Source organism: Salvelinus namaycush, chromosome 19 (genome assembly GCF_016432855.1).
Source record: "Salvelinus namaycush isolate Seneca chromosome 19, SaNama_1.0, whole genome shotgun sequence".
Classification (NCBI taxonomy): Eukaryota; Metazoa; Chordata; class Actinopteri; order Salmoniformes; family Salmonidae; genus Salvelinus; species Salvelinus namaycush.
The window spans coordinates 26,731,607-26,739,770 of NC_052325.1; positions in this window are offsets into that span (position 1 = coordinate 26,731,607).

The following is an 8,164-nucleotide window of genomic DNA, read 5'->3' on the forward strand; positions in this document are numbered from 1 at the left end:
ACTTGTCCTGAAGTTACTCCTGTAATGTCTTGGCTGTGTGCTTAGGATCGTTGTTCTGTTGGAAGGTGAACCTTCGCCCCAGTATGTGATCCTGAGCGCTCTGCAGCAGGTTTTCTTCAAGGATTTCTATGTACTTTGCTCCGTTAATCTTTCCCTCGATCCTGACTAGTCTCCCAGTGCCTGCCGCTGAAAAACATCCGCACAGCATGATGCTGCCACCACCATACTTCACCGTAGGGATGGTGCCAGGTTTCTGCCAGACGTGATGCTTGGCATTCAGGCCAAAGAGTTAATCTTTGGTTTCTTTAGACTAGAGAATCTTGTTTCTCATGGTCTGAAAGTCCTTTAGGTGCCTTTTGGCAAACTCCAAGCGGGCTGTCATGTGCTATTTATTGAGGAGTGGTTTCCGTCTGGCCACTCTACCATAAAGGCCTGATTGGTGGAGTGCTGCAGAGATGGCTGTCCTTCTGAAAGGTTCTCCCATCTCCACAGAGGAACCCTGGAGCTCTGTCAGAGTGACCATCTGTTCTTGGTCACCTCCCTGACAAAGGCCCTTCTCCCCCGATTGCTCAGTTTGGCCGGGCGGCCAGCTCTAGGAAGAGTCTTGGTGGTTCCAAACTTCTTCCATTTAAGATTGATGGAGGCCGCTGTGTTCTTGGGGACCTTCAATGCTGCAGAAATGTTTTGGTACTCTTCCCCAGATCTGTGCCTCGACACAATCCTGTCTCGGACCTCTACTGACAATTCCTTCGACCTCATGTCTTGGGTTTTGCTCTGACATGCACTGTCAACTGTGGGACCTTATATAGACAGGTGTGTGCCTTTCCAAATCATGTCCAATCAATTGAATTTACCCCAGGTGGACTCCAAGTTGTAGAAACATGTCAAGGATGATCAATGGAAACTGGATGCACCTGAGCTCAATTTCAAGTCTCATAACAAAGGGTCTGAATACTTATGTAAATGTTTGACTTTTTATACGTTTGCAGTAAAAAACACGTTTTTGCTTTGTCATTATGGGGTACTGTGTGCCTATTGATGAGGGCTTAAAAAAAATCATTTTAGAAGAAGGCTGTAACGTAACAATGTGGAAAAAGGGAATGTGTCTGAATAGTTCGGAATCCATTGTATTATTGCAGGTGCGTAGGAGAAAAAACAATCAGTAGAAAGCAGAAACATTGCACTTTAATGGATGTTTATTTGAAAGTACAGAGTGTCATATGCAGGCATCTCTTCTCTAAAAGCATACTAATATGAACCACTAGCCCTAAAGTACCACACACAATTTTGTTTTATAGGAACCCTGACTACTCTCCAACCCTTCTGGAGGAACAGTTCTGTTTGATGTCTCACCACTGGCATCAGCCCAAGAACAACTAACATGGCACAACAACACACTTGGAGAACTGTACAATACAAACATGTAGAAACACTACAGACAGTGGGAGCAGGGTGGAGTTCAGGGGTAGAGAGAGGATAGGAGGTTACAGAGAACAGATGATCAGACCCTACAGAGAGAGATGGGGCTAGAGATGGGACAGAGGATAGGAAAAAGGATGAGGACAGTAATAGTCAGACAAGGACAAACAAACTGGACAACTCCTCCGTTAAACAACATCCTGCTGTGGGGAGAATCAGGAGTGTCTGCAGAAATCACAGTGATTTCACAGCTGTAACGTGTGTGTGTGCAAGTTCTTCAAGAGGACAGAACAACTCCTTCAGAGGGTGGAGAGGTCAGACGCAGCTCCAGTGGCATCGACTAGTGCCTCACACACATCATCCTTGGTAAGACTGCTGTGTGTTTCTGTGTGTGTATTCTCGACAGGGCCCTGGGTTCAGGCCTGTCTCAGAGCTGTGGCTGTGAGGCTGGGGGTAATTTACACCAATCCATCTGATCGGTGATAAACTCAGCCCCAGAACGGTTGGTCCAGCCCAGCCCAGGGAGAGGACCGCTACTATTATCCACTGGTCAGAGCCAGAGGACACTGTGTGTGTGTGTGTGTGTGTGTGTGTGTGTGTGTGTGTGTGTTAGAGAGAGCCGGGGCTTTAGAGGGTATGATTGCATTTGAGTAAGTGTAAATAAATACGCACTAGAAACCTTGCAATTTCTGTCTCTATCGCCCTTAATCTCAGTGTCTGTCTTTCTTTCTTTACCCTCACCCTCCTCCTCCTAGCTGTTTCTCCATCTCTCTCTCTCTCTCTCTCTCTCTCTCTATCACCCCCCTATTTTCATAATTTGATGGTTCGAGGAAGGGAGTTAGTGGGCTGAGAGGCTCACAGAGTTCAAGGGACTTCCCAGAGTTCACAGAAAGTACATAGAGATGGATAGAGACATAGAAAGAGAGAGCAGGAGTCTGCAGACAGACCAAGGGTGGAATAACCTGCATAGTTCCTGTGAAAGTACCTGGAAGGAAGCCAATGAGAGACGAGGATGCAGGAAGACCTGCCAATCACAGAGGTTATCCATGCTATGTCATCCAGGTTGCTATGTCAACCAGCTCCATAACAACCAATCAATCTACCTGGAGAGGAAGGATAGATAGACCACAAGCCATCATAGCTCAATGTGTGTAACATACTATTATTAGCATTTAGTGTGCTAATAATAATACTGATAATGTTTCCTTTCAGCACTAGTCTGGTTTCAGAGGTGTTGTGTCGTGGTGATGCTGCAGACAGGGGAGAGCCGAAAAGAAGGGCCCCAGGGCAGGGTTTGATTATGTGTTGTTAGGAAGGGGTTTCATACTGTACCGACCGACGGCGGTATTATGTGGCAACCAGTGGTGTAAAGTACTTTAGTAAAAATACTTGAAAGTACTACTTAAGTAGTTTTTTGGGGTATCTGTACTTTACTTTACTATATTTATATTTGACAAGTTTTACTTCACTACATTCCTAAAGTAAATAATGTACTTTTTACGTCATACATTTTCCCTGACACCCAAAAGTACTCGTTACGTTTTGAATGCTTAACAGGACAGGAAAATGGTACAATTCACACACACTTATCAAGAGAACATCCCTGGTCATCCCTACTGCCCCTGATCTGGTGGACTCACTAAACCCATGCTTCGTTTGTAAATGATGTCTGAATGTTGGAGTGTGCCCCTGGCTATCCATAAATAAATAAAATGTTGCCGTCTGTTTTGCTTAATTTAAGAAATTTGAAACTATTTTTACATTTACTTTTGATACTGAAGTATATTTAAAACCAAATACTTTTAGACTTTTACTCAAGTAGTATTTTACTGGATGACTTTCACTGTTACTTGAGTCATTTTCTATTAAGGTATCTTTACTTTTACTCAAGCATGAAAATTGGGTACTTTTTCCACCACTGGTGGCAACTGACATCTTTGTTGAAATGGCACACGCAGCTCCTGTGGTAGATAGACAGACAAAGGAAATGTTTTCTTGTGTGGCTTTTCTCATTGTTGTACAAGTTACTCTCTTTTCCATTATTCCTCACATTATTGAGAGAGTTAGCAGTGCCGGGAGGGAGGGAGGGAGGGAGGGAGGGAGGGAGGGAGGGAGGGAGGGAGGAGAGAGAGAGAGAGAGAGAGAGAGAGAGAGAGAGAGAGAGAGAGAGAGAGAGAGAGAGAGAGAGAGAGAGAGAGAGAGAGAGAGAGAGAGAGAGAGAGAGAGAGAGAGAGAGAGAGAGAGAGAGAGAGAGAGAGAGAGAGAGAGAGAGAGAGAGAGAGAGAGAGAGAGAGAGAGAGAGAGAGAGAGAGAGAGAGAGAGAGAGAGAGAGAGAGAGAGAGAGAGAGAGAGAGAGAGAGAGAGAGAGAGAGAGAGAGAGAGAGAGAGAGAGAGAGAGAGAGAGAGAGAGAGAGAGAGAGAGAGAGAGAGAGAGAGAGAGAGAGAGAGACAGACAGACAGACAGACAGACAGACAGACAGACAGACAGACAGACAGACAGACAGACAGACAGACAGACAGACAGACAGACAGACAGACAGACAGACAGACAGACAGACAGACAGACAGACAGACAGACAGACAGACAGACAGACAGACAGACAGACAGACAGACAGACAGACAGACAGACAGACAGACAGACAGACAGACAGACAGACAGACAGAGTAATGTGTGTAGTAGTAGAGATCCTACATTCTATTCATATATTCTCTACTGGTTTTCTCTGAGAACATGGTACACTCTTAGAAAAAAAGGTGCTATCTGGAACCTAAAAGGGTTCTTTGGCTGTCCTCATAGGAGAACCCTTTGAATAATCCTTTTTGGTTCAAAGTAGAACCCATGTAGAACCCTTTTCACAGAGGGCTCTACATGGAACCCAAAAGGGTGGTACCTAGAACCAAAAATGGTTCTCCTTTGGGAACAGCCAAAGAACTCTTTTGGAACCCTTTTTTCTAAGAGTGTAGTGAAGGTGTGTCAGGATGTCTGTGTGTGTTCCTGCTTCCCTCTCTACTGAACTAGTCCTCTGGAGGTGCTCCAGACTACAGTACAGGATCTATCCAAGCTAAACCAACGTCACAGACACAGCGATCAAAGACTCCGAACAGGAGGGGGAGAGCAGGGGGAAGAGAGTGTGGTTGATGTAGTCTCTACAGTGTTACTGGCGGATGTGTTGTTCTATCAGAGACGGTTCCTTAAAGCAGACTAATATTCCTCATATCCTTTAGTGAGGAGTGTGTGCACTCCCTAGAGGAGTCTGAGGACAGAGAGCCTGACTCCAGAACACAACATACTGTATCCCTTCATCCTTTCAGATTCCCCCTCTCTCTCGCTCTCGCTCACTCTTTCGCTCTCTATTCAATTTCAATTTAAGGGGCTTTATTGCATGGGAAACATATGTTTACATTGCCAAAGCAAGTGAAGTAGATCTCTGTCTATCTTTCACATTCTCTCTCTCTCTCTCTCTCTCTCTCTCTCTCTCTCTCTCTCTCTCTCTCTCTCTCTCTCTCTCTCTCTCTCTCTCTCTCTCTCTCTCTCTCTCTCTCTCTCTCTTGGGTAAGGCCTTTTTAAACCCACCACACCCCAAATGTAACTCTTTTTTGTTATCAAAACATTTATTTATTATTATTTTATTTTGTAAATTTTTTTTGTTGTTGCTTGGAAACGTCTTTTTTGTTGTTGTGTTTTTTCTTGTTGGGGTATTTCTTATATATCATAGTCATTTAATACCATTGACAGCCATTACAAATAACCATCCCACAATAGGAAAATGGGAGCTAAAGGTTCATGATCCCCCAGACGACATGCCACAACTCCCCCAGAACACCCCACTCTCTTCAGCCCACTACCCTCTTCCTTGTGTTCCTCTCCTACTGACCAGAGTCCAGGAGTACAGGGAGGGGAGGAGAGAGGAGGAGAACACAGCAAGACAGCTGAAGAAGGGGGAACAGAGGATGAAGGTACCTTGTCAAATATATTAAATCTAATGTATTGTACATTTACAATGATATAAGGATATGGTCAATGACCAGGTGGTTTTATCCAAAATGACTTACAGTTAACACACATATGTTGACTATATGTTAACTATGTTTCCCAGGCAGGAAACAAACCATTGCTTACATGTTAACTGTGAATGTAGCCCAGGCAGGAAACAAACCATTGCTAGCATGTTAACTGTGAATGTAGCCCAGGCAGGAAACAAACCATTGCTAGCATGTTAACTGTGAATGTAGCCCAGGCAGGAAACAAACCATTGCTAGCATGTTAACTGTGAATGTAGCCCAGGCAGGAATCAAAGCATCAAACTACACTCCAGTATACAAAGCAGTTCTAATCGATCAACTAACAGTTCAGCCACAACATTTATCAGTCTATGATTATTGTTGCATCAGTCTAGTAATCATAGTATGGCTTTATGAAGAGCCATACTAGGAGATACAAGTCTTTAAGCAGACTGACAAGGTCAAATATTAACCCCAGTTGTTGTTATTGTAAATACTGTTATCAGCACTATTGTTAGAGGTTAGCCTTTGATGCTGTATGTGTTACCTTTAGATTGACAGGTTAAATGCCCTTTGCCCTCTCTCTCTCTCTCGCTCTCTCTCTTTCTTGCTTGTCTTTCTGACTGATTTTTCTCTCTGTCTTCCTCTCCTCTATCTGTGTGTTAGTCTCTCGCTCTCTCGCTCTCATGTTCTTCCCCTCAGAGTGACGTCTTGGGAGAGAAAGAGAGAGATCAGGAGGAGAGGAGGAGAGAATTGAGAAGGTGTGCACCTATTTACAATAATGATAAAAACATAATTTAATTGTTGAGTTATCTGTTTAGACATCCCTTGTATATTCTGCTCCAGCAGTTGGCTGGATGGCCTGTAGTTTACTGATATTATTTATTGATACCTGTAAAGGAGGTGTGGCTTGCAGCATTACAAACATTAGCATAGAAACGTACTGAATACATTCCAGAGAAACATTCAGACATTTTATAATACACACATGATTATGTGTTGTTGCAGGGGGATAGCAGCCTTATTGGACCGACTGAAGGGTGGGGGCACAGGGGTTGCATGGCGGCAGATGCAGGTACAGCGCCCCCCCTGTGGCCGTGGAAGAAGACAGCAGAGTCTGATAGACCCATAGCCAGACCTCCAGACCACAGGACACCTTTACAATCCCTGACCCAGCACACAGCACCTCAGAGTGGCGAGAGGAGACTGGTAAGACCCACACGCATGCGCACACACACACACACACATATACACACACTTGCACACTGGGTACCATTAATTACAATGTGCCAGTAAGGGAGTAAAATTCTTTGCCATTCAGTCTGACATTCTGGTGTCTCTGAGCCAAGCTGTCAGTGTGATTTTGTCAGAGAGAGAGAGTGGTGAATGGGCTGGCATGCTGTGTGATTGACAGCTGGCTGCTTTGCGTGTGTGCACGAGTCATTTCACTGCACTAAGCTAGATGTTGTGGGGTTTGGTTTCCCATGCCACCCCACGGCTCCCAACTCAACCACCATGGACCATTTTGACCCCTGCCTCCTATCTACAAAAAAATACAGTGTGACGAAAATAAAATCCCGAATGAAATTCTGAAACAATGTGTCAAAGAAGTACTGGTAGTCAGGGCTTGGAACACTGCCTAGAGATGCTGTCTGTCGGCATTATTTACTGTTCTATGTGCCAAGGCATGCAGTCCTCAGATCAGACATGTCTCTGGTGTGTGTGTGTGTGTGTGTGTGCGTGTGTGCGTGTGCGCAGAAGACTGAATTCCTGAAATGAACCCGTCAGTGACAGCAGCCAACGCCCACATAGCAGGACAAGAGCAGATGTTCTGTAGACTAGAGTTACCTCATATTCCTCATATTCACTTCCCACGTTCCTGGGCTTCTGTAGCTGATGCTGCTAACACTTACACTATATATACAAAAGTATGTGGACACCCTTTCAAATTAGTGGATTCGGCTATTTCAGCCTCACCCATTACAGACATGTGTCTAAAATCGAACACACAGCCATGCAATCTCCATAGACAAATAGTAGAAGTAGAATGGCCTTACTGAAGAGCTCAGTGACTTTCAACGTGTGACCGTCATAGGATGCCACCTTTCAAACAAGTCAGTTTGTCAAATTTCTGCCCTGCTAGAGCTGCCCCGGTCAACTGTAAGTGCTGTTATTGTGCAGTGGAACTGTTTAGGACAACAACGGCTCAGCAGGGAAGTAGTAGGCCACACAAAATCACAGAACGGGACCGCCGAGTGCTGAAGCGCACAGCGCGTAAAAATCATCTGTCTTCTATTGCAACACTCACTACTGAGTTCCAAACTTTCTCTGGAAGCAACGTCAGCACAATAACTGTTCGTCGGGAGCTTCATGAAATGTGTTTCCATGGCAGCTGCACACAAGCCTAAGATCACCATGTGCAATGCCAAGCATCGGCTGGAGTGGTGTAAAGCTCGCCACCAATGGACTCTGGAGCAGTGGAAACATGTTCTCTGGAGTGATGAATCACGCTTCACCATCTGGCAGTCCAACGGACTAATCTAGGTTTGGCAGGTGCCAGGAGAGCGCTACATGACCCAATGCATAGTGCCAACTGTAAAGTTTGGTGGATGAGTAATAATGGTCTGGGGCTGTTTTTCATGGTTCGGGCTAGGACCCTTAGTTCCAGTGAATGGAGATCTTAACGCTATAGCATACAATGACATTCTAGATGATTCTGTGCTTCCAACTTTGTGGCAACAG